Raw genomic sequence first — 26,879 nt, 5'->3', positions numbered from 1 at the left:
GGGTGTAACCTGCCTTCTATCAGAGGATATTTTCCTCCACATTTGTCCAAACCGGCACAGCCTGTCCTTTCCTGGGTCTCTGTTGCAGATGGAAGCTGCTGGTGCCATTGTCAGCTTGAAGCCCTCTTTTGATGCAAGCAGATGTTGCCAGGTGTGTTCAGCAGCTGTTGCTCAATGCTTATGCCAAGCTATTGTGTTCCTCATGGAACCAAGGAGCCATTGTGACACTGCAGGGGCTGATGGCATCAAGGAGGCAATTGTGACAGTACAGAACCTCCTAGAAACAAGGCTCCATTGTGACACCGTGGGGAATCATGGAATCAAGGAGCCCATTGTGACACAGCCAGGCCGCATGGAACCAATGGTCCATGGTTACACTGCGGATTCAAGAAGAGCACGGTGACACCACGCAACATCATGGAACCATAGGTCCATTGTGACACAGCGGGGCCTCATGGAAACAAGGGGACCATTGTGGCAAAGCAGGGCCTAATGGAAGCATGGAGAGCATTGTGACATTGTGGGGAATCATGGAAGCATGGAGAGCATTGTGACACTAAGGAAACTCCTGGAACCAAGATGACCACTGGCACATAATGGAACCTCATGGAACCAAGCCTCCATGATGACTTTGGAGGGCCTCAGGGACCACAGGACCCATTGTGACACAGCAGGACCTGGTGGAACCAAGGAGCCTTTGTGATACTCCAGATCCACATGGAAGCCAGGGTGCACTGAGACACAGCGGGGCCTTGTTGGAACCAAAGACACCTCTGCAAAAAGCAGGCTAGCTCATAGAAGCAAGGAGTCCATTGTTACAACATCAAACCTATGGAACCAAGGGACCATTGTGACACTGCGGGGCCTCATGGAACCAATTGTCCATGATGACAGTGCGGATCAAAGGAGACCATGGTGACACTGCGGAACCCGATGGAACCAAGGAGCCATTGTGACACAGTGGGGCCTCATGAAATCAAGGAGACCATTGTGACCCAGGTGTTGCATGTGAAGGCAAGGAGCCATTGTGACACTTTGGGCTTCTTCCCTTGAGCTCTGCAGCTGGCTGTCCCAGCCCAGCGCACCATGTGCCACCTGCTCTCCTCAGGGCTCTGCCTGCACACAGCCCCAGGAGAAGTTTTCCTGTTTGGAAGGAAAGAATGGAAAAGCCGGAGCAGGTTTCCCAAACAACAAACCCCACTCAGGAGCCACATGCTCAGTACAGGCTGCCGGGAACGATGTCCCCTTTCTACAAGGGTCAGGGTGAGCAGGAATGAATGATCTCTGGGAGCAGAATTCTCGGAGTCTTTCCACTGAATTCTCTGTCCCTGTGTCTTGGGGTGACTTTATCATGTGTATCCCCTATTGCTGCTCTATGCCCAGAAGTGAACTTTGTGCATTTCTGTGCCTTTCAACTGAGCCTGAGAGGGGGGAGAGGAAAAAAAACCGGACAAACTTCTCAGAGCGTTTGTTCAAGGACACACATACACACTCCTCTGCATCCTGCTTGCAGCAAGAGCAGAGGAAGCAACTTTGTTTCTTTTTAGCCAGTTTTCAGCTCCTTTTCTCTGGGGGGAGATGGAGAGTTGAACTTTGTTTTCCTGGGACTTTGGGGGTTTTTTTCCCTTCTTCTCTTCTTGACTCTTTCAACATCAGACCACATTGGGAGAATTTTCTCCCGAGGTGGGGGCCCTGAATGTGGGCCCATGAGCCAGCTGCAAGGAGGAGGAGAGAGACTACACCTCCAGAAGTGTTGGGGTTCCTCCCCCCTGCCATGAGGTCATGGGAGAGGGGACCCTGGGGTAGAGGCATGGCCTGGGCACGGGGTCTCCCTGCTCCCTGCTCACATGTGCCCTAATCCTGTTCAGCACTGCTTATTTTGTGTTGCCCTGTGCCAGGAGGGCCCTGGTTGTGCCGTGACTGCTCAGTTCTTTGGCAGTGCCCCGCCCTTGTGGCTGGAGAAGAAAGAGCTCTGAAACTTCTCTCAAGAATCGCTCCCTATTTCTTTGCACGGGCCTCGCTGTCTATGGATGTTTCAGGAGACCCCACCGAAACACGGAAGGACTCTCAAATTATCCCAGCTTTCTCTGCACAGCGAGAGCTTTTAATATTTAGCATTGTTCTCCTTTTCCTGGGTGTTTGTTAAAAAAATGGTTTTTATCTCTTTCACTTTCTTCCCAGGAAAATTCTTTTTTCCCGAAGCTGGTGGGGGAGGGCTGGGTGTAACCTGCCTTCTATCAGAGGATATTTTCCTCCACATTTGTCCAAACCGGCACAGCCTGTCCTTTCCTGGGTCTCTGTTGCAGATGGAAGCTGCTGGTGCCATTGTCAGCTTGAAGCCCTCTTTTGATGCAAGCAGATGTTGCCAGGTGTGTTCAGCAGCTGTTGCTCAATGCTTATGCCAAGCTATTGTGTTCCTCATGGAACCAAGGAGCCATTGTGACACTGCAGGGGCTGATGGCATCAAGGAGGCAATTGTGACAGTACAGAACCTCCTAGAAACAAGGCTCCATTGTGACACCGTGGGGAATCATGGAATCAAGGAGCCCATTGTGACACAGCCAGGCCGCATGGAACCAATGGTCCATGGTTACACTGCGGATTCAAGAAGAGCACGGTGACACCACGCAACATCATGGAACCATAGGTCCATTGTGACACAGCGGGGCCTCATGGAAACAAGGGGACCATTGTGGCAAAGCAGGGCCTAATGGAAGCATGGAGAGCATTGTGACATTGTGGGGAATCATGGAAGCATGGAGAGCATTGTGACACTAAGGAAACTCCTGGAACCAAGATGACCACTGGCACATAATGGAACCTCATGGAACCAAGCCTCCATGATGACTTTGGAGGGCCTCAGGGACCACAGGACCCATTGTGACACAGCAGGACCTGGTGGAACCAAGGAGCCTTTGTGATACTCCAGATCCACATGGAAGCCAGGGTGCACTGAGACACAGCGGGGCCTTGTTGGAACCAAAGACACCTCTGCAAAAAGCAGGCTAGCTCATAGAAGCAAGGAGTCCATTGTTACAACATCAAACCTATGGAACCAAGGGACCATTGTGACACTGCGGGGCCTCATGGAACCAATTGTCCATGATGACAGTGCGGATCAAAGGAGACCATGGTGACACTGCGGAACCCGATGGAACCAAGGAGCCATTGTGACACAGTGGGGCCTCATGAAATCAAGGAGACCATTGTGACCCAGGTGTTGCATGTGAAGGCAAGGAGCCATTGTGACACTTTGGGCTTCTTCCCTTGAGCTCTGCAGCTGGCTGTCCCAGCCCAGCGCACCATGTGCCACCTGCTCTCCTCAGGGCTCTGCCTGCACACAGCCCCAGGAGAAGTTTTCCTGTTTGGAAGGAAAGAATGGAAAAGCCGGAGCAGGTTTCCCAAACAACAAACCCCACTCAGGAGCCACATGCTCAGTACAGGCTGCCGGGAACGATGTCCCCTTTCTACAAGGGTCAGGGTGAGCAGGAATGAATGATCTCTGGGAGCAGAATTCTCGGAGTCTTTCCACTGAATTCTCTGTCCCTGTGTCTTGGGGTGACTTTATCATGTGTATCCCCTATTGCTGCTCTATGCCCAGAAGTGAACTTTGTGCATTTCTGTGCCTTTCAACTGAGCCTGAGAGGGGGGAGAGGAAAAAAAACCGGACAAACTTCTCAGAGCGTTTGTTCAAGGACACACATACACACTCCTCTGCATCCTGCTTGCAGCAAGAGCAGAGGAAGCAACTTTGTTTCTTTTTAGCCAGTTTTCAGCTCCTTTTCTCTGGGGGGAGATGGAGAGTTGAACTTTGTTTTCCTGGGACTTTGGGGGTTTTTTTCCCTTCTTCTCTTCTTGACTCTTTCAACATCAGACCACATTGGGAGAATTTTCTCCCGAGGTGGGGGCCCTGAATGTGGGCCCATGAGCCAGCTGCAAGGAGGAGGAGAGAGACTACACCTCCGGAAGTGTTGGGGTTCCTCCCCCCTGCCATGAGGTCATGGGAGAGGGGACCCTGGGGTAGAGGCATGGCCTGGGCACGGGGTCTCCCTGCTCCCTGCTCACATGTGCCCTAATCCTGTTCAGCACTGCTTATTTTGTGTTGCCCTGTGCCAGGAGGGCCCTGGTTGTGCCGTGATTGCTCAGTTCTTTGGCAGTGCCCCGCCCATGTGGCTGGAGAAGAAAGAGCTCTGAAACTTCTCTCAAGAATCGCTCCCTATTTCTTTGCACGGGCCTCGCTGTCTATGGATGTTTCAGGAGACCCCACCGAAACACGGAAGGACTCTCAAATTATCCCAGCTTTCTCTGCACAGCGAGAGCTTTTAATATTTAGCATTGTTATCCTTTTCCTGTGTGTTTGTTAAAAAAATAGTTTTTATCTCTTTCACTTTCTTCCCAGGAAAATTCTTTTTTCCCGAAGCTGGTGGGGGAGGGCTGGGTGTAACCTGCCTTCTATCAGAGGATATTTTCCTCCACATTTGTCCAAACCGGCACAGCCTGTCCTTTCCTGGGTCTCTGTTGCAGATGGAAGCTGCTGGTGCCATTGTCAGCTTGAAGCCCTCTTTTGATGCAAGCAGATGTTGCCAGGTGTGTTCAGCAGCTGTTGCTCAATGCTTATGCCAAGCTATTGTGTTCCTCATGGAACCAAGGAGCCATTGTGACACTGCAGGGGCTGATGGCATCAAGGAGGCAATTGTGACAGTACAGAACCTCTAGAAACAAGGCTCCATTGTGACATCGTGGGGAATCATGGAATCAAGGAGCCCATTGTGACACGGCCAGGCCGCATGGAACCAATGGTCCATGGTTACACTGCGGATTCAAGAAGAGCACGGTGACACCACGCAACATCATGGAACCATAGGTCCATTGTGACACAGCGGGGCCTCATGGAAACAAGGGGACCATTGTGGCAAAGCAGGGCCTAATGGAAGCATGGAGAGCATTGTGACATTGTGGGGAATCATGGAAGCATGGAGAGCATTGTGACACTAAGGAAACTCCTGGAACCAAGATGACCACTGGCACATAATGGAACCTCATGGAACCAAGCCTCCATGATGACTTTGGAGGGCCTCAGGGACCACAGGACCCATTGTGACACAGCAGGACCTGGTGGAACCAAGGAGCCTTTGTGATACTCCAGATCCACATGGAAGCCAGGGTGCACTGAGACACAGCGGGGCCTTGTTGGAACCAAAGACACCTCTGCAAAAAGCAGGCTAGCTCATAGAAGCAAGGAGTCCTTTGTTACAACATCAAACCTATGGAAGCAAGGGACCATTGTGACACTGCGGGGCCTCATGGAACCAATTGTCCATGATGACAGTGCGGATCAAAGGAGACCATGGTGACACTGCGGAACCTGATGGAACCAAGGAGCCATTGTGACACAGTGGGGCCTCATGGAATCAAGGAGACCATTGTGACCCAGGTGTTGCATGTGAAGGCAAGGAGCCATTGTGACACTTTGGGCTTCTTCCCTTGAGCTCTGCAGCTGGCTGTCCCAGCCCAGCGCACCATGTGCCACCTGCTCTCCTCAGGGCTCTGCCTGCACACAGCCCCAGGAGAAGTTTTCCTGTTTGGAAGGAAAGAATGGAAAAGCCGGAGCAGGTTTCCCAAACAACAAACCCCACTCAGGAGCCACATGCTCAGTACAGGCTGCCGGGAACGATGTCCCCTTTCTACAAGGGTCAGGGTGAGCAGGAATGAATGATCTCTGGGAGCAGAATTCTCAGAGTCTTTCCACTGAATTCTCTGTCCCTGTGTCTTGGGGTGACTTTATCATGTGTATCCCCTATTGCTGCTCTATGCCCAGAAGTGAACTTTGTGCATTTCTGTGCCTTTCAACTGAGCCTGAGAGGGGGGAGAGGAAAAAAAACCGGACAACCTTCTCAGAGCGTTTGTTCAAGGACACACATACACACTCCTCTGCATCCTGCTTGCAGCAAGAGCAGAGGAAGCAACTTTGTTTCTTTTTAGCCAGTTTTCAGCTCCTTTTCTCTGGGGGGAGCTGGAGAGTTGAACTTTGCTTTCCTGGGACTTTGGGGGTTTTTTTCCCTTCTTCTCTTCTTGACTCTTTCAACATCAGACCACATTGGGAGAATTTTCTCCCGAGGTGGGGGCCCTGAATGTGGGCCCATGAGCCAGCTGCAAGGAGGAGGAGAGAGACTACACCTCCAGAAGTGTTGGGGTTCCTCCCCCCTGCCATGAGGTCATGGGAGAGGGGACCCTGGGGTAGAGGCATGGCCTGGGCACGGGGTCTCCCTGCTCCCTGCTCACATGTGCCCTAATCCTGTTCAGCACTGCTTATTTTGTGTTGCCCTGTGCCAGGAGGGCCCTGGTTGTGCCGTGACTGCTCAGTTCTTTGGCAGTGCCCCGCCCTTGTGGCTGGAGAAGAAAGAGCTCTGAAACTTCTCTCAAGAATCGCTCCCTATTTCTTTGCACGGGCCTCGCTGTCTATGGATGTTTCAGGAGACCCCACCGAAACACGGAAGGACTCTCAAATTATCCCAGCTTTCTCTGCACAGCGAGAGCTTTTAATATTTAGCATTGTTCTCCTTTTCCTGGGTGTTTGTTAAAAAAATGGTTTTTATCTCTTTCACTTTCTTCCCAGGAAAATTCTTTTTTCCCGAAGCTGGTGGGGGAGGGCTGGGTGTAACCTGCCTTCTATCAGAGGATATTTTCCTCCACATTTGTCCAAACCGGCACAGCCTGTCCTTTCCTGGGTCTCTGTTGCAGATGGAAGCTGCTGGTGCCATTGTCAGCTTGAAGCCCTCTTTTGATGCAAGCAGATGTTGCCAGGTGTGTTCAGCAGCTGTTGCTCAATGCTTATGCCAAGCTATTGTGTTCCTCATGGAACCAAGGAGCCATTGTGACACTGCAGGGGCTGATGGCATCAAGGAGGCAATTGTGACAGTACAGAACCTCCTAGAAACAAGGCTCCATTGTGACACCGTGGGGAATCATGGAATCAAGGAGCCCATTGTGACACAGCCAGGCCGCATGGAACCAATGGTCCATGGTTACACTGCGGATTCAAGAAGAGCACGGTGACACCACGCAACATCATGGAACCATAGGTCCATTGTGACACAGCGGGGCCTCATGGAAACAAGGGGACCATTGTGGCAAAGCAGGGCCTAATGGAAGCATGGAGAGCATTGTGACATTGTGGGGAATCATGGAAGCATGGAGAGCATTGTGACACTAAGGAAACTCCTGGAACCAAGATGACCACTGGCACATAATGGAACCTCATGGAACCAAGCCTCCATGATGACTTTGGAGGGCCTCAGGGACCACAGGACCCATTGTGACACAGCAGGACCTGGTGGAACCAAGGAGCCTTTGTGATACTCCAGATCCACATGGAAGCCAGGGTGCACTGAGACACAGCGGGGCCTTGTTGGAACCAAAGACACCTCTGCAAAAAGCAGGCTAGCTCATAGAAGCAAGGAGTCCATTGTTACAACATCAAACCTATGGAACCAAGGGACCATTGTGACACTGCGGGGCCTCATGGAACCAATTGTCCATGATGACAGTGCGGATCAAAGGAGACCATGGTGACACTGCGGAACCCGATGGAACCAAGGAGCCATTGTGACACAGTGGGGCCTCATGAAATCAAGGAGACCATTGTGACCCAGGTGTTGCATGTGAAGGCAAGGAGCCATTGTGACACTTTGGGCTTCTTCCCTTGAGCTCTGCAGCTGGCTGTCCCAGCCCAGCGCACCATGTGCCACCTGCTCTCCTCAGGGCTCTGCCTGCACACAGCCCCAGGAGAAGTTTTCCTGTTTGGAAGGAAAGAATGGAAAAGCCGGAGCAGGTTTCCCAAACAACAAACCCCACTCAGGAGCCACATGCTCAGTACAGGCTGCCGGGAACGATGTCCCCTTTCTACAAGGGTCAGGGTGAGCAGGAATGAATGATCTCTGGGAGCAGAATTCTCGGAGTCTTTCCACTGAATTCTCTGTCCCTGTGTCTTGGGGTGACTTTATCATGTGTATCCCCTATTGCTGCTCTATGCCCAGAAGTGAACTTTGTGCATTTCTGTGCCTTTCAACTGAGCCTGAGAGGGGGGAGAGGAAAAAAAACCGGACAAACTTCTCAGAGCGTTTGTTCAAGGACACACATACACACTCCTCTGCATCCTGCTTGCAGCAAGAGCAGAGGAAGCAACTTTGTTTCTTTTTAGCCAGTTTTCAGCTCCTTTTCTCTGGGGGGAGATGGAGAGTTGAACTTTGTTTTCCTGGGACTTTGGGGGTTTTTTTCCCTTCTTCTCTTCTTGACTCTTTCAACATCAGACCACATTGGGAGAATTTTCTCCCGAGGTGGGGGCCCTGAATGTGGGCCCATGAGCCAGCTGCAAGGAGGAGGAGAGAGACTACACCTCCGGAAGTGTTGGGGTTCCTCCCCCCTGCCATGAGGTCATGGGAGAGGGGACCCTGGGGTAGAGGCATGGCCTGGGCACGGGGTCTCCCTGCTCCCTGCTCACATGTGCCCTAATCCTGTTCAGCACTGCTTATTTTGTGTTGCCCTGTGCCAGGAGGGCCCTGGTTGTGCCGTGATTGCTCAGTTCTTTGGCAGTGCCCCGCCCATGTGGCTGGAGAAGAAAGAGCTCTGAAACTTCTCTCAAGAATCGCTCCCTATTTCTTTGCACGGGCCTCGCTGTCTATGGATGTTTCAGGAGACCCCACCGAAACACGGAAGGACTCTCAAATTATCCCAGCTTTCTCTGCACAGCGAGAGCTTTTAATATTTAGCATTGTTATCCTTTTCCTGTGTGTTTGTTAAAAAAATAGTTTTTATCTCTTTCACTTTCTTCCCAGGAAAATTCTTTTTTCCCGAAGCTGGTGGGGGAGGGCTGGGTGTAACCTGCCTTCTATCAGAGGATATTTTCCTCCACATTTGTCCAAACCGGCACAGCCTGTCCTTTCCTGGGTCTCTGTTGCAGATGGAAGCTGCTGGTGCCATTGTCAGCTTGAAGCCCTCTTTTGATGCAAGCAGATGTTGCCAGGTGTGTTCAGCAGCTGTTGCTCAATGCTTATGCCAAGCTATTGTGTTCCTCATGGAACCAAGGAGCCATTGTGACACTGCAGGGGCTGATGGCATCAAGGAGGCAATTGTGACAGTACAGAACCTCTAGAAACAAGGCTCCATTGTGACATCGTGGGGAATCATGGAATCAAGGAGCCCATTGTGACATGGCCAGGCCGCATGGAACCAATGGTCCATGGTTACACTGCGGATTCAAGAAGAGCACGGTGACACCACGCAACATCATGGAACCATAGGTCCATTGTGACACAGCGGGGCCTCATGGAAACAAGGGGACCATTGTGGCAAAGCAGGGCCTAATGGAAGCATGGAGAGCATTGTGACATTGTGGGGAATCATGGAAGCATGGAGAGCATTGTGACACTAAGGAAACTCCTGGAACCAAGATGACCACTGGCACATAATGGAACCTCATGGAACCAAGCCTCCATGATGACTTTGGAGGGCCTCAGGGACCACAGGACCCATTGTGACACAGCAGGACCTGGTGGAACCAAGGAGCCTTTGTGATACTCCAGATCCACATGGAAGCCAGGGTGCACTGAGACACAGCGGGGCCTTGTTGGAACCAAAGACACCTCTGCAAAAAGCAGGCTAGCTCATAGAAGCAAGGAGTCCATTGTTACAACATCAAACCTATGGAAGCAAGGGACCATTGTGACACTGCGGGGCCTCATGGAACCAATTGTCCATGATGACAGTGCGGATCAAAAGAGACCATGGTGACACTGCGGAACCCGATGGAACCAGGGAGCCATTGTGACACAGTGGGGCCTCATGGAATCAAGGAGACCATTGTGACCCAGGTGTTGCATGTGAAGGCAAGGAGCCATTGTGACACTTTGGGCTTCTTCCCTTGAGCTCTGCAGCTGGCTGTCCCAGCCCAGCGCACCATGTGCCACCTGCTCTCCTCAGGGCTCTGCCTGCACACAGCCCCAGGAGAAGTTTTCCTGTTTGGAAGGAAAGAATGGAAAAGCCGGAGCAGGTTTCCTAAACAACAAACCCCACTCAGGAGCCACATGCTCAGTACAGGCTGCCGGGAACGATGTCCCCTTTCTACAAGGGTCAGGGTGAGCAGGAATGAATGATCTCTGGGAGCAGAATTCTCGGAGTCTTTCCACTGAATTCTCTGTCCCTGTGTCTTGGGGTGACTTTATCATGTGTATCCCCTATTGCTGCTCTATGCCCAGAAGTGAACTTTGTGCATTTCTGTGCCTTTCAACTGAGCCTGAGAGGGGGGAGAGGAAAAAAACCGGACAAACTTCTCAGAGCGTTTGTTCAAGGACACACATACACACTCCTCTGCATCCTGCTTGCAGCAAGAGTGGAGGAAGCAACTTTGTTTCTTTTTAGCCAGTTTTCAGCTCCTTTTCTCTGGGGGGAGATGGAGAGTTGAACTTTGTTTTCCTGGGACTTTGGGGTTTTTTTTCCCTTCTTCTCTTCTTGACTCTTTCAACATCAGACCACATTGGGAGAATTTTCTCCCGAGGTGGGGGCCCTGAATGTGGGCCCATGAGCCAGCTGCAAGGAGGAGGAGAGAGACTACACCTCCAGAAGTGTTGGGGTTCCTCCCCCCTGCCATGAGGTCATGGGAGAGGGGACCCTGGGGTAGAGGCATGGCCTGGGCACGGGGTCTCCCTGCTCCCTGCTCACATGTGCCCTAATCCTGTTCAGCACTGCTTATTTTGTGTTGCCTGTGCCAGGAGGGCCCTGGTTGTGCCGTGACTGCTCAGTTCTTTGGCAGTGCCCCGCCCATGTGGCTGGAGAAGAAAGAGCTCTGAAACTTCTCTCATGAATGGCTCCCTATTTCTTTGCACGGGCCTCGCTGTCTATGGATGTTTCAGGAGACCCCACCGAAACACGGAAGGACTCTCAAATTATCCCAGCTTTCTCTGCACAGCGAGAGCTTTTAATATTTAGCATTGTTCTCCTTTTCCTGGGTGTTTGTTAAAAAAATGGTTTTTATCTCTTTCACTTTCTTCCCAGGAAAATTCTTTTTTCCCGAAGCTGGTGGGGGAGGGCTGGGTGTAACCTGCCTTCTATCAGAGGATATTTTCCTCCACATTTGTCCAAACCGGCACAGCCTGTCCTTTCCTGGGTCTCTGTTGCAGATGGAAGCTGCTGGTGCCATTGTCAGCTTGAAGCCCTCTTTTGATGCAAGCAGATGTTGCCAGGTGTGTTCAGCAGCTGTTGCTCAATGCTTATGCCAAGCTATTGTGTTCCTCATGGAACCAAGGAGCCATTGTGACACTGCAGGGGCTGATGGCATCAAGGAGGCAATTGTGACAGTACAGAACCTCCTAGAAACAAGGCTCCATTGTGACACCGTGGGGAATCATGGAATCACGGAGCCCATTGTGACACGGCCAGGCCGCATGGAACCAATGGTCCATGGTTACACTGCGGATTCAAGAAGAGCACGGTGACACCACGCAACATCCTGGAACCATAGGTCCATTGTGACACAGCGGGGCCTCATGGAAACAAGGGGACCATTGTGGCAAAGCAGGGCCTAATGGAAGCATGGAGAGCATTGGGACATTGTGGGGAATCATGGAAGCATGGAGAGCATTGTGACACTAAGGAAACTCCTGGAACCAAGATGACCACTGGCACATAATGGAACCTCATGGAAGCAAGCCTCCATGATGACTTTGGAGGGCCTCAGGGACCACAGGACCCATTGTGACACAGCAGGACCTGGTGGAACCAAGGAGCCTTTGTGATGCTCCAGATCCACATGGAAGCCAGGGTGCACTGAGACACAGCGGGGCCTTGTTGGAACCAAAGACACCTCTGCAAAAAGCAGGCTAGCTCATAGAAGCAAGGAGTCCATTGTTACAACATCAAACCTATGGAAGCAAGGGACCATTGTGACACTGCGGGGCCTCATGGAACCAATTGTCCATGATGACAGTGCGGATCAAAGGAGACCATGGTGACACTGCGGAACCTGATGGAACCAAGGAGCCATTGTGACACAGTGGGGCCTCATGGAATCAAGGAGACCATTGTGACCCAGGTGTTGCATGTGAAGGCAAGGAGCCATTGTGACACTTTGGGCTTCTTCCCTTGAGCTCTGCAGCTGGCTGTCCCAGCCCAGCGCACCATGTGCCACCTGCTCTCCTCAGGGCTCTGCCTGCACACAGCCCCAGGAGAAGTTTTCCTGTTTGGAAGGAAAGAATGGAAAAGCCGGAGCAGGTTTCCCAAACAACAAACCCCACTCAGGAGCCACATGCTCAGTACAGGCTGCCGGGAACGATGTCCCCTTTCTACAAGGGTCAGGGTGAGCAGGAATGAATGATCTCTGGGAGCAGAATTCTCAGAGTCTTTCCACTGAATTCTCTGTCCCTGTGTCTTGGGGTGACTTTATCATGTGTATCCCCTATTGCTGCTCTATGCCCAGAAGTGAACTTTGTGCATTTCTGTGCCTTTCAACTGAGCCTGAGAGGGGGGAGAGGAAAAAAAACCGGACAACCTTCTCAGAGCGTTTGTTCAAGGACACACATACACACTCCTCTGCATCCTGCTTGCAGCAAGAGCAGAGGAAGCAACTTTGTTTCTTTTTAGCCAGTTTTCAGCTCCTTTTCTCTGGGGGGAGATGGAGAGTTGAACTTTGCTTTCCTGGGACTTTGGGGGTTTTTTTCCCTTCTTCTCTTCTTGACTCTTTCAACATCAGACCACATTGGGAGAATTTTCTCCCGAGGTGGGGGCCCTGAATGTGGGCCCATGAGCCAGCTGCAAGGAGGAGGAGAGAGACTACACCTCCAGAAGTGTTGGGGTTCCTCCCCCCTGCCATGAGGTCATGGGAGAGGGGACCCTGGGGTAGAGGCATGGCCTGGGCACGGGGTCTCCCTGCTCCCTGCTCACATGTGCCCTAATCCTGTTCAGCACTGCTTATTTTGTGTTGCCCTGTGCCAGGAGGGCCCTGGTTGTGCCGTGACTGCTCAGTTCTTTGGCAGTGCCCCGCCCATGTGGCTGGAGAAGAAAGAGCTCTGAAACTTCTCTCATGAATGGCTCCCTATTTCTTTGCACGGGCCTCGCTGTCTATGGATGTTTCAGGAGACCCCACCGAAACACGGAAGGACTCTCAAATTATCCCAGCTTTCTCTGCACAGCGAGAGCTTTTAATATTTAGCATTGTTCTCCTTTTCCTGGGTGTTTGTTAAAAAAATGGTTTTTATCTCTTTCACTTTCTTCCCAGGAAAATTCTTTTTTCCCGAAGCTGGTGGGGGAGGGCTGGGTGTAACCTGCCTTCTATCAGAGGATATTTTCCTCCACATTTGTCCAAACCGGCACAGCCTGTCCTTTCCTGGGTCTCTGTTGCAGATGGAAGCTGCTGGTGCCATTGTCAGCTTGAAGCCCTCTTTTGATGCAAGCAGATGTTGCCAGGTGTGTTCAGCAGCTGTTGCTCAATGCTTATGCCAAGCTATTGTGTTCCTCATGGAACCAAGGAGCCATTGTGACACTGCAGGGGCTGATGGCATCAAGGAGGCAATTGTGACAGTACAGAACCTCCTAGAAACAAGGCTCCATTGTGACACCGTGGGGAATCATGGAATCACGGAGCCCATTGTGACACGGCCAGGCCGCATGGAACCAATGGTCCATGGTTACACTGCGGATTCAAGAAGAGCACGGTGACACCACGCAACATCCTGGAACCATAGGTCCATTGTGACACAGCGGGGCCTCATGGAAACAAGGGGACCATTGTGGCAAAGCAGGGCCTAATGGAAGCATGGAGAGCATTGTGACATTGTGGGGAATCATGGAAGCATGGAGAGCATTGTGACACTAAGGAAACTCCTGGAACCAAGATGACCACTGGCACATAATGGAACCTCATGGAACCAAGCCTCCATGATGACTTTGGAGGGCCTCAGGGACCACAGGACCCATTGTGACACAGCAGGACCTGGTGGAACCAAGGAGCCTTTGTGATACTCCAGATCCACATGGAAGCCAGGGTGCACTGAGACACAGCGGGGCCTTGTTGGAACCAAAGACACCTCTGCAAAAAGCAGGCTAGCTCATAGAAGCAAGGAGTCCATTGTTACAACATCAAACCTATGGAAGCAAGGGACCATTGTGACACTGCGGGGCCTCATGGAACCAATTGTCCATGATGACAATGCGGATCAAAAGAGACCATGGTGACACTGCGGAACCCGATGGAACCAAGGAGCCATTGTGACACAGTGGGGCCTCATGGAATCAAGGAGACCATTGTGACCCAGGTGTTGCATGTGAAGGCAAGGAGCCATTGTGACACTTTGGGCTTCTTCCCTTGAGCTCTGCAGCTGGCTGTCCCAGCCCAGCGCACCATGTGCCACCTGCTCTCCTCAGGGCTCTGCCTGCACACAGCCCCAGGAGAAGTTTTCCTGTTTGGAAGGAAAGAATGGAAAAGCCGGAGCAGGTTTCCCAAACAACAAACCCCACTCAGGAGCCACATGCTCAGTACAGGCTGCCGGGAACGATGTCCCCTTTCTACAAGGGTCAGGGTGAGCAGGAATGAATGATCTCTGGGAGCAGAATTCTCGGAGTCTTTCCACTGAATTCTCTGTCCCTGTGTCTTGGGGTGACTTTATCATGTGTATCCCCTATTGCTGCTCTATGCCCAGAAGTGAACTTTGTGCATTTCTGTGCCTTTCAACTGAGCCTGAGAGGGGGGAGAGGAAAAAAACCGGACAAACTTCTCAGAGCGTTTGTTCAAGGACACACATACACACTCCTCTGCATCCTGCTTGCAGCAAGAGTGGAGGAAGCAACTTTGTTTCTTTTTAGCCAGTTTTCAGCTCCTTTTCTCTGGGGGGAGATGGAGAGTTGAACTTTGCTTTCCTGGGACTTTGGGGGTTTTTTTCCCTTCTTCTCTTCTTGACTCTTTCAACATCAGACCACATTGGGAGAATTTTCTCCCGAGGTGGGGGCCCTGAATGTGGGCCCATGAGCCAGCTGCAAGGAGGAGGAGAGAGACTACACCTCCAGAAGTGTTGGGGTTCCTCCCCCCTGCCATGAGGTCATGGGAGAGGGGACCCTGGGGTAGAGGCATGGCCTGGGCACGGGGTCTCCCTGCTCCCTGCTCACATGTGCCCTAATCCTGTTCAGCACTGCTTATTTTGTGTTGCCCTGTGCCAGGAGGGCCCTGGTTGTGCCGTGACTGCTCAGTTCTTTGGCAGTGCCCCGCCCTTGTGGCTGGAGAAGAAAGAGCTCTGAAACTTCTCTCAAGAATCGCTCCCTATTTCTTTGCACGGGCCTCGCTGTCTATGGATGTTTCAGGAGACCCCACCGAAACACGGAAGGACTCTCAAATTATCCCAGCTTTCTCTGCACAGCGAGAGCTTTTAATATTTAGCATTGTTCTCCTTTTCCTGGGTGTTTGTTAAAAAAATGGTTTTTATCTCTTTCACTTTCTTCCCAGGAAAATTCTTTTTTCCCGAAGCTGGTGGGGGAGGGCTGGGTGTAACCTGCCTTCTATCAGAGGATATTTTCCTCCACATTTGTCCAAACCGGCACAGCCTGTCCTTTCCTGGGTCTCTGTTGCAGATGGAAGCTGCTGGTGCCATTGTCAGCTTGAAGCCCTCTTTTGATGCAAGCAGATGTTGCCAGGTGTGTTCAGCAGCTGTTGCTCAATGCTTATGCCAAGCTATTGTGTTCCTCATGGAACCAAGGAGCCATTGTGACACTGCAGGGGCTGATGGCATCAAGGAGGCAATTGTGACAGTACAGAACCTCCTAGAAACAAGGCTCCATTGTGACACCGTGGGGAATCATGGAATCAAGGAGCCCATTGTGACACAGCCAGGCCGCATGGAACCAATGGTCCATGGTTACACTGCGGATTCAAGAAGAGCACGGTGACACCACGCAACATCATGGAACCATAGGTCCATTGTGACACAGCGGGGCCTCATGGAAACAAGGGGACCATTGTGGCAAAGCAGGGCCTAATGGAAGCATGGAGAGCATTGTGACATTGTGGGGAATCATGGAAGCATGGAGAGCATTGTGACACTAAGGAAACTCCTGGAACCAAGATGACCACTGGCACATAATGGAACCTCATGGAACCAAGCCTCCATGATGACTTTGGAGGGCCTCAGGGACCACAGGACCCATTGTGACACAGCAGGACCTGGTGGAACCAAGGAGCCTTTGTGATACTCCAGATCCACATGGAAGCCAGGGTGCACTGAGACACAGCGGGGCCTTGTTGGAACCAAAGACACCTCTGCAAAAAGCAGGCTAGCTCATAGAAGCAAGGAGTCCATTGTTACAACATCAAACCTATGGAACCAAGGGACCATTGTGACACTGCGGGGCCTCATGGAACCAATTGTCCATGATGACAGTGCGGATCAAAGGAGACCATGGTGACACTGCGGAACCCGATGGAACCAAGGAGCCATTGTGACACAGTGGGGCCTCATGAAATCAAGGAGACCATTGTGACCCAGGTGTTGCATGTGAAGGCAAGGAGCCATTGTGACACTTTGGGCTTCTTCCCTTGAGCTCTGCAGCTGGCTGTCCCAGCCCAGCGCACCATGTGCCACCTGCTCTCCTCAGGGCTCTGCCTGCACACAGCCCCAGGAGAAGTTTTCCTGTTTGGAAGGAAAGAATGGAAAAGCCGGAGCAGGTTTCCCAAACAACAAACCCCACTCAGGAGCCACATGCTCAGTACAGGCTGCCGGGAACGATGTCCCCTTTCTACAAGGGTCAGGGTGAGCAGGAATGAATGATCTCTGGGAGCAGAATTCTCGGAGTCTTTCCACTGAATTCTCTGTCCCTGTGTCTTGGGGTGACTTTATCATGTGTATCCCCTATTGCTGCTCTATGCCCAGAAGTGAACTTTGTGCATTTCTGTGCCTTTCAACTGAGCCTGAGAGGGGGGAGAGGAAAAAAAACCGGACAAACTTCTCAGAGCGTTTGTTCAAGGACACACATACACACTCCTCTGCATCCTGCTTGCAGCAAGAGCAGAGGAAGCAACTTTGTTTCTTTTTAGCCAGTTTTCAGCTCCTTTTCTCTGGGGGGAGATGGAGAGTTGAACTTTGTTTTCCTGGGACTTTGGGGGTTTTTTTCCCTTCTTCTCTTCTTGACTCTTTCAACATCAGACCACATTGGGAGAATTTTCTCCCGAGGTGGGGGCCCTGAATGTGGGCCCATGAGCCAGCTGCAAGGAGGAGGAGAGAGACTACACCTCCAGAAGTGTTGGGGTTCCTCCCCCCTGCCATGAGGTCATGGGAGAGGGGACCCTGGGGTAGAGGCATGGCCTGGGCACGGGGTCTCCCTGCTCCCTGCTCACATGTGCCCTAATCCTGTTCAGCACTGCTTATTTTGTGTTGCCCTGTGCCAGGAGGGCCCTGGTTGTGCCGTGACTGCTCAGTTCTTTGGCAGTGCCCCGCCCATGTGGCTGGAGAAGAAAGAGCTCTGAAACTTCTCTCAAGAATCGCTCCCTGTTTCTTTGCACGGGCCTCGCTGTCTATGGATGTTTCAGGAGACCTCACCGAAACACGGAAGGACTCTCAAATTATCCCAGCTTTCTCTGCACAGCGAGAGCTTTTAATATTTAGCATTGTTCTCCTTTTCCTGGGTGTTTGTTAAAAAAATGGTTTTTATCTCTTTCACTTTCTTCCCAGGAAAATTCTTTTTTCCCGAAGCTGGTGGGGGAGGGCTGGGTGTAACCTGCCTTCTATCAGAGGATATTTTCCTCCACATTTGTCCAAACCGGCACAGCCTGTCCTTTCCTGGGTCTCTGTTGCAGATGGAAGCTGCTGGTGCCATTGTCAGCTTGAAGCCCTCTTTTGATGCAAGCAGATGTTGCCAGGTGTGTTCAGCAGCTGTTGCTCAATGCTTATGCCAAGCTATTGTGTTCCTCATGGAACCAAGGAGCCATTGTGACACTGCAGGGGCTGATGGCATCAAGGAGGCAATTGTGACAGTACAGAACCTCCTAGAAACAAGGCTCCATTGTGACACCGTGGGGAATCATGGAATCAAGGAGCCCATTGTGACACGGCCAGGCCGCATGGAACCAATGGTCCATGGTTACACTGCGGATTCAAGAAGAGCACGGTGACACCACGCAACATCATGGAACCATAGGTCCATTGTGACACAGCGGGGCCTCATGGAAACAAGGGGACCATTGTGGCAAAGCAGGGCCTAATGGAAGCATGGAGAGCATTGTGACATTGTGGGGAATCATGGAAGCATGGAGAGCATTGTGACACTAAGGAAACTCCTGGAACCAAGATGACCACTGGCACATAATGGAACCTCATGGAACCAAGCCTCCATGATGACTTTGGAGGGCCTCAGGGACCACAGGACCCATTGTGACACAGCAGGACCTGGTGGAACCAAGGAGCCTTTGTGATACTCCAGATCCACATGGAAGCCAGGGTGCACTGAGACACAGCGGGGCCTTGTTGGAACCAAAGACACCTCTGCAAAAAGCAGGCTAGCTCATAGAAGCAAGGAGTCCATTGTTACAACATCAAACCTATGGAAGCAAGGGACCATTGTGACACTGCGGGGCCTCATGGAACCAATTGTCCATGATGACAGTGCGGATCAAAGGAGACCATGGTGACACTGCGGAACCTGATGGAACCAAGGAGCCATTGTGACACAGTGGGGCCTCATGGAATCAAGGAGACCATTGTGACCCAGGTGTTGCATGTGAAGGCAAGGAGCCATTGTGACACTTTGGGCTTCTTCCCTTGAGCTCTGCAGCTGGCTGTCCCAGCCCAGCGCACCATGTGCCACCTGCTCTCCTCAGGGCTCTGCCTGCACACAGCCCCAGGAGAAGTTTTCCTGTTTGGAAGGAAAGAATGGAAAAGCCGGAGCAGGTTTCCCAAACAACAAACCCCACTCAGGAGCCACATGCTCAGTACAGGCTGCCGGGAACGATGTCCCCTTTCTACAAGGGTCAGGGTGAGCAGGAATGAATGATCTCTGGGAGCAGAATTCTCAGAGTCTTTCCACTGAATTCTCTGTCCCTGTGTCTTGGGGTGACTTTATCATGTGTATCCCCTATTGCTGCTCTATGCCCAGAAGTGAACTTTGTGCATTTCTGTGCCTTTCAACTGAGCCTGAGAGGGGGGAGAGGAAAAAAAACCGGACAACCTTCTCAGAGCGTTTGTTCAAGGACACACATACACACTCCTCTGCATCCTGCTTGCAGCAAGAGCAGAGGAAGCAACTTTGTTTCTTTTTAGCCAGTTTTCAGCTCCTTTTCTCTGGGGGGAGATGGAGAGTTGAACTTTGCTTTCCTGGGACTTTGGGGGTTTTTTTCCCTTCTTCTCTTCTTGACTCTTTCAACATCAGACCACATTGGGAGAATTTTCTCCCGAGGTGGGGGCCCTGAATGTGGGCCCATGAGCCAGCTGCAAGGAGGAGGAGAGAGACTACACCTCCAGAAGTGTTGGGGTTCCTCCCCCCTGCCATGAGGTCATGGGAGAGGGGACCCTGGGGTAGAGGCATGGCCTGGGCACGGGGTCTCCCTGCTCCCTGCTCACATGTGCCCTAATCCTGTTCAGCACTGCTTATTTTGTGTTGCCCTGTGCCAGGAGGGCCCTGGTTGTGCCGTGACTGCTCAGTTCTTTGGCAGTGCCCCGCCCATGTGGCTGGAGAAGAAAGAGCTCTGAAACTTCTCTCATGAATGGCTCCCTATTTCTTTGCACGGGCCTCGCTGTCTATGGATGTTTCAGGAGACCCCACCGAAACACGGAAGGACTCTCAAATTATCCCAGCTTTCTCTGCACAGCGAGAGCTTTTAATATTTAGCATTGTTCTCCTTTTCCTGGGTGTTTGTTAAAAAAATGGTTTTTATCTCTTTCACTTTCTTCCCAGGAAAATTCTTTTTTCCCGAAGCTGGTGGGGGAGGGCTGGGTGTAACCTGCCTTCTATCAGAGGATATTTTCCTCCACATTTGTCCAAACCGGCACAGCCTGTCCTTTCCTGGGTCTCTGTTGCAGATGGAAGCTGCTGGTGCCATTGTCAGCTTGAAGCCCTCTTTTGATGCAAGCAGATGTTGCCAGGTGTGTTCAGCAGCTGTTGCTCAATGCTTATGCCAAGCTATTGTGTTCCTCATGGAACCAAGGAGCCATTGTGACACTGCAGGGGCTGATGGCATCAAGGAGGCAATTGTGACAGTACAGAACCTCCTAGAAACAAGGCTCCATTGTGACACCGTGGGGAATCATGGAATCACGGAGCCCATTGTGACACGGCCAGGCCGCATGGAACCAATGGTCCATGGTTACACTGCGGATTCAAGAAGAGCACGGTGACACCACGCAACATCCTGGAACCATAGGTCCATTGTGACACAGCGGGGCCTCATGGAAACAAGGGGACCATTGTGGCAAAGCAGGGCCTAATGGAAGCATGGAGAGCATTGTGACATTGTGGGGAATCATGGAAGCATGGAGAGCATTGTGACACTAAGGAAACTCCTGGAACCAAGATGACCACTGGCACATAATGGAACCTCATGGAACCAAGCCTCCATGATGACTTTGGAGGGCCTCAGGGACCACAGGACCCATTGTGACACAGCAGGACCTGGTGGAACCAAGGAGCCTTTGTGATACTCCAGATCCACATGGAAGCCAGGGTGCACTGAGACACAGCGGGGCCTTGTTGGAACCAAAGACACCTCTGCAAAAAGCAGGCTAGCTCATAGAAGCAAGGAGTCCATTGTTACAACATCAAACCTATGGAAGCAAGGGACCATTGTGACACTGCGGGGCCTCATGGAACCAATTGTCCATGATGACAATGCGGATCAAAAGAGACCATGGTGACACTGCGGAACCCGATGGAACCAAGGAGCCATTGTGACACAGTGGGGCCTCATGGAATCAAGGAGACCATTGTGACCCAGGTGTTGCATGTGAAGGCAAGGAGCCATTGTGACACTTTGGGCTTCTTCCCTTGAGCTCTGCAGCTGGCTGTCCCAGCCCAGCGCACCATGTGCCACCTGCTCTCCTCAGGGCTCTGCCTGCACACAGCCCCAGGAGAAGTTTTCCTGTTTGGAAGGAAAGAATGGAAAAGCCGGAGCAGGTTTCCCAAACAACAAACCCCACTCAGGAGCCACATGCTCAGTACAGGCTGCCGGGAACGATGTCCCCTTTCTACAAGGGTCAGGGTGAGCAGGAATGAATGATCTCTGGGAGCAGAATTCTCGGAGTCTTTCCACTGAATTCTCTGTCCCTGTGTCTTGGGGTGACTTTATCATGTGTATCCCCTATTGCTGCTCTATGCCCAGAAGTGAACTTTGTGCATTTCTGTGCCTTTCAACTGAGCCTGAGAGGGGGGAGAGGAAAAAAACCGGACAAACTTCTCAGAGCGTTTGTTCAAGGACACACATACACACTCCTCTGCATCCTGCTTGCAGCAAGAGTGGAGGAAGCAACTTTGTTTCTTTTTAGCCAGTTTTCAGCTCCTTTTCTCTGGGGGGAGATGGAGAGTTGAACTTTGCTTTCCTGGGACTTTGGGGGTTTTTTTCCCTTCTTCTCTTCTTGACTCTTTCAACATCAGACCACATTGGGAGAATTTTCTCCCGAGGTGGGGGCCCTGAATGTGGGCCCATGAGCCAGCTGCAAGGAGGAGGAGAGAGACTACACCTCCAGAAGTGTTGGGGTTCCTCCCCCCTGCCATGAGGTCATGGGAGAGGGGACCCTGGGGTAGAGGCATGGCCTGGGCACGGGGTCTCCCTGCTCCCTGCTCACATGTGCCCTAATCCTGTTCAGCACTGCTTATTTTGTGTTGCCCTGTGCCAGGAGGGCCCTGGTTGTGCCGTGACTGCTCAGTTCTTTGGCAGTGCCCCGCCCTTGTGGCTGGAGAAGAAAGAGCTCTGAAACTTCTCTCAAGAATCGCTCCCTATTTCTTTGCACGGGCCTCGCTGTCTATGGATGTTTCAGGAGACCCCACCGAAACACGGAAGGACTCTCAAATTATCCCAGCTTTCTCTGCACAGCGAGAGCTTTTAATATTTAGCATTGTTCTCCTTTTCCTGGGTGTTTGTTAAAAAAATGGTTTTTATCTCTTTCACTTTCTTCCCAGGAAAATTCTTTTTTCCCGAAGCTGGTGGGGGAGGGCTGGGTGTAACCTGCCTTCTATCAGAGGATATTTTCCTCCACATTTGTCCAAACCGGCACAGCCTGTCCTTTCCTGGGTCTCTGTTGCAGATGGAAGCTGCTGGTGCCATTGTCAGCTTGAAGCCCTCTTTTGATGCAAGCAGATGTTGCCAGGTGTGTTCAGCAGCTGTTGCTCAATGCTTATGCCAAGCTATTGTGTTCCTCATGGAACCAAGGAGCCATTGTGACACTGCAGGGGCTGATGGCATCAAGGAGGCAATTGTGACAGTACAGAACCTCCTAGAAACAAGGCTCCATTGTGACACCGTGGGGAATCATGGAATCAAGGAGCCCATTGTGACACAGCCAGGCCGCATGGAACCAATGGTCCATGGTTACACTGCGGATTCAAGAAGAGCACGGTGACACCACGCAACATCATGGAACCATAGGTCCATTGTGACACAGCGGGGCCTCATGGAAACAAGGGGACCATTGTGGCAAAGCAGGGCCTAATGGAAGCATGGAGAGCATTGTGACATTGTGGGGAATCATGGAAGCATGGAGAGCATTGTGACACTAAGGAAACTCCTGGAACCAAGATGACCACTGGCACATAATGGAACCTCATGGAACCAAGCCTCCATGATGACTTTGGAGGGCCTCAGGGACCACAGGACCCATTGTGACACAGCAGGACCTGGTGGAACCAAGGAGCCTTTGTGATACTCCAGATCCACATGGAAGCCAGGGTGCACTGAGACACAGCGGGGCCTTGTTGGAACCAAAGACACCTCTGCAAAAAGCAGGCTAGCTCATAGAAGCAAGGAGTCCATTGTTACAACATCAAACCTATGGAACCAAGGGACCATTGTGACACTGCGGGGCCTCATGGAACCAATTGTCCATGATGACAGTGCGGATCAAAGGAGACCATGGTGACACTGCGGAACCCGATGGAACCAAGGAGCCATTGTGACACAGTGGGGCCTCATGAAATCAAGGAGACCATTGTGACCCAGGTGTTGCATGTGAAGGCAAGGAGCCATTGTGACACTTTGGGCTTCTTCCCTTGAGCTCTGCAGCTGGCTGTCCCAGCCCAGCGCACCATGTGCCACCTGCTCTCCTCAGGGCTCTGCCTGCACACAGCCCCAGGAGAAGTTTTCCTGTTTGGAAGGAAAGAATGGAAAAGCCGGAGCAGGTTTCCCAAACAACAAACCCCACTCAGGAGCCACATGCTCAGTACAGGCTGCCGGGAACGATGTCCCCTTTCTACAAGGGTCAGGGTGAGCAGGAATGAATGATCTCTGGGAGCAGAATTCTCGGAGTCTTTCCACTGAATTCTCTGTCCCTGTGTCTTGGGGTGACTTTATCATGTGTATCCCCTATTGCTGCTCTATGCCCAGAAGTGAACTTTGTGCATTTCTGTGCCTTTCAACTGAGCCTGAGAGGGGGGAGAGGAAAAAAAACCGGACAAACTTCTCAGAGCGTTTGTTCAAGGACACACATACACACTCCTCTGCATCCTGCTTGCAGCAAGAGCAGAGGAAGCAACTTTGTTTCTTTTTAGCCAGTTTTCAGCTCCTTTTCTCTGGGGGGAGATGGAGAGTTGAACTTTGTTTTCCTGGGACTTTGGGGGTTTTTTTCCCTTCTTCTCTTCTTGACTCTTTCAACATCAGACCACATTGGGAGAATTTTCTCCCGAGGTGGGGGCCCTGAATGTGGGCCCATGAGCCAGCTGCAAGGAGGAGGAGAGAGACTACACCTCCAGAAGTGTTGGGGTTCCTCCCCCCTGCCATGAGGTCATGGGAGAGGGGACCCTGGGGTAGAGGCATGGCCTGGGCACGGGGTCTCCCTGCTCCCTGCTCACATGTGCCCTAATCCTGTTCAGCACTGCTTATTTTGTGTTGCCCTGTGCCAGGAGGGCCCTGGTTGTGCCGTGACTGCTCAGTTCTTTGGCAGTGCCCCGCCCATGTGGCTGGAGAAGAAAGAGCTCTGAAACTTCTCTCAAGAATCGCTCCCTGTTTCTTTGCACGGGCCTCGCTGTCTATGGATGTTTCAGGAGACCTCACCGAAACACGGAAGGACTCTCAAATTATCCCAGCTTTCTCTGCACAGCGAGAGCTTTTAATATTTAGCATTGTTCTCCTTTTCCTGGGTGTTTGTTAAAAAAATGGTTTTTATCTCTTTCACTTTCTTCCCAGGAAAATTCTTTTTTCCCGAAGCTGGTGGGGGAGGGCTGGGTGTAACCTGCCTTCTATCAGAGGATATTTTCCTCCACATTTGTCCAAACCGGCACAGCCTGTCCTTTCCTGGGTCTCTGTTGCAGATGGAAGCTGCTGGTGCCATTGTCAGCTTGAAGCCCTCTTTTGATGCAAGCAGATGTTGCCAGGTGTGTTCAGCAGCTGTTGCTCAATGCTTATGCCAAGCTATTGTGTTCCTCATGGAACCAAGGAGCCATTGTGACACTGCAGGGGCTGATGGCATCAAGGAGGCAATTGTGACAGTACAGAACCTCCTAGAAACAAGGCTCCATTGTGACACCGTGGGGAATCATGGAATCAAGGAGCCCATTGTGACACGGCCAGGCCGCATGGAACCAATGGTCCATGGTTACACTGCGGATTCAAGAAGAGCACGGTGACACCACGCAACATCATGGAACCATAGGTCCATTGTGACACAGCGGGGCCTCATGGAAACAAGGGGACCATTGTGGCAAAGCAGGGCCTAATGGAAGCATGGAGAGCATTGTGACATTGTGGGGAATCATGGAAGCATGGAGAGCATTGTGACACTAAGGAAACTCCTGGAACCAAGATGACCACTGGCACATAATGGAACCTCATGGAACCAAGCCTCCATGATGACTTTGGAGGGCCTCAGGGACCACAGGACCCATTGTGACACAGCAGGACCTGGTGGAACCAAGGAGCCTTTGTGATACTCCAGATCCACATGGAAGCCAGGGTGCACTGAGACACAGCGGGGCCTTGTTGGAACCAAAGACACCTCTGCAAAAAGCAGGCTAGCTCATAGAAGCAAGGAGTCCATTGTTACAACATCAAACCTATGGAAGCAAGGGACCATTGTGACACTGCGGGGCCTCATGGAACCAATTGTCCATGATGACAATGCGGATCAAAAGAGACCATGGTGACACTGCGGAACCCGATGGAACCAAGGAGCCATTGTGACACAGTGGGGCCTCATGAAATCAAGGAGACCATTGTGACCCAGGTGTTGCATGTGAAGGCAAGGAGCCATTGTGACACTTTGGGCTTCTTCCCTTGAGCTCTGCAGCTGGCTGTCCCAGCCCAGCGCACCATGTGCCACCTGCTCTCCTCAGGGCTCTGCCTGCACACAGCCCCAGGAGAAGTTTTCCTGTTTGGAAGGAAAGAATGGAAAAGCCGGAGCAGGTTTCCCAAACAACAAACCCCACTCAGGAGCCACATGCTCAGTACAGGCTGCCGGGAACGATGTCCCCTTTCTACAAGGGTCAGGGTGAGCAGGAATGAATGATCTCTGGGAGCAGAATTCTCGGAGTCTTTCCACTGAATTCTCTGTCCCTGTGTCTTGGGGTGACTTTATCATGTGTATCCCCTATTGCTGCTCTATGCCCAGAAGTGAACTTTGTGCATTTCTGTGCCTTTCAACTGAGCCTGAGAGGGGGGAGAGGAAAAAAAACCGGACAAACTTCTCAGAGCGTTTGTTCAAGGACACACATACACACTCCTCTGCATCCTGCTTGCAGCAAGAGCAGAGGAAGCAACTTTGTTTCTTTTTAGCCAGTTTTCAGCTCCTTTTCTCTGGGGGGAGATGGAGAGTTGAACTTTGCTTTCCTGGGACTTTGGGGGTTTTTTTCCCTTCTTCTCTTCTTGACTCTTTCAACATCAGACCACATTGGGAGAATTTTCTCCCGAGGTGGGGGCCCTGAATGTGGGCCCATGAGCCAGCTGCAAGGAGGAGGAGAGAGACTACACCTCCGGAAGTGTTGGGGTTCCTCCCCCCTGCCATGAGGTCATGGGAGAGGGGACCCTGGGGTAGAGGCATGGCCTGGGCACGGGGTCTCCCTGCTCCCTGCTCACATGTGCCCTAATCCTGTTCAGCACTGCTTATTTTGTGTTGCCCTGTGCCAGGAGGGCCCTGGTTGTGCCGTGACTGCTCAGTTCTTTGGCAGTGCCCCGCCCTTGTGGCTGGAGAAGAAAGAGCTCTGAAACTTCTCTCAAGAATCGCTCCCTATTTCTTTGCACGGGCCTCGCTGTCTATGGATGTTTCAGGAGACCCCACCGAAACACGGAAGGACTCTCAAATTATCCCAGCTTTCTCTGCACAGCGAGAGCTTTTAATATTTAGCATTGTTCTCCTTTTCCTGGGTGTTTGTTAAAAAAATGGTTTTTATCTCTTTCACTTTCTTCCCAGGAAAATTCTTTTTTCCCGAAGCTGGTGGGGGAGGGCTGGGTGTAACCTGCCTTCTATCAGAGGATATTTTCCTCCACATTTGTCCAAACCGGCACAGCCTGTCCTTTCCTGGGTCTCTGTTGCAGATGGAAGCTGCTGGTGCCATTGTCAGCTTGAAGCCCTCTTTTGATGCAAGCAGATGTTGCCAGGTGTGTTCAGCAGCTGTTGCTCAATGCTTATGCCAAGCTATTGTGTTCCTCATGGAACCAAGGAGCCATTGTGACACTGCAGGGGCTGATGGCATCAAGGAGGCAATTGTGACAGTAC

Source organism: Aphelocoma coerulescens, chromosome 12, assembly GCF_041296385.1.
Source record: "Aphelocoma coerulescens isolate FSJ_1873_10779 chromosome 12, UR_Acoe_1.0, whole genome shotgun sequence".
Taxonomy (NCBI): Eukaryota; Metazoa; Chordata; class Aves; order Passeriformes; family Corvidae; genus Aphelocoma; species Aphelocoma coerulescens.
This window is presented reverse-complemented; position numbering follows the sequence as displayed.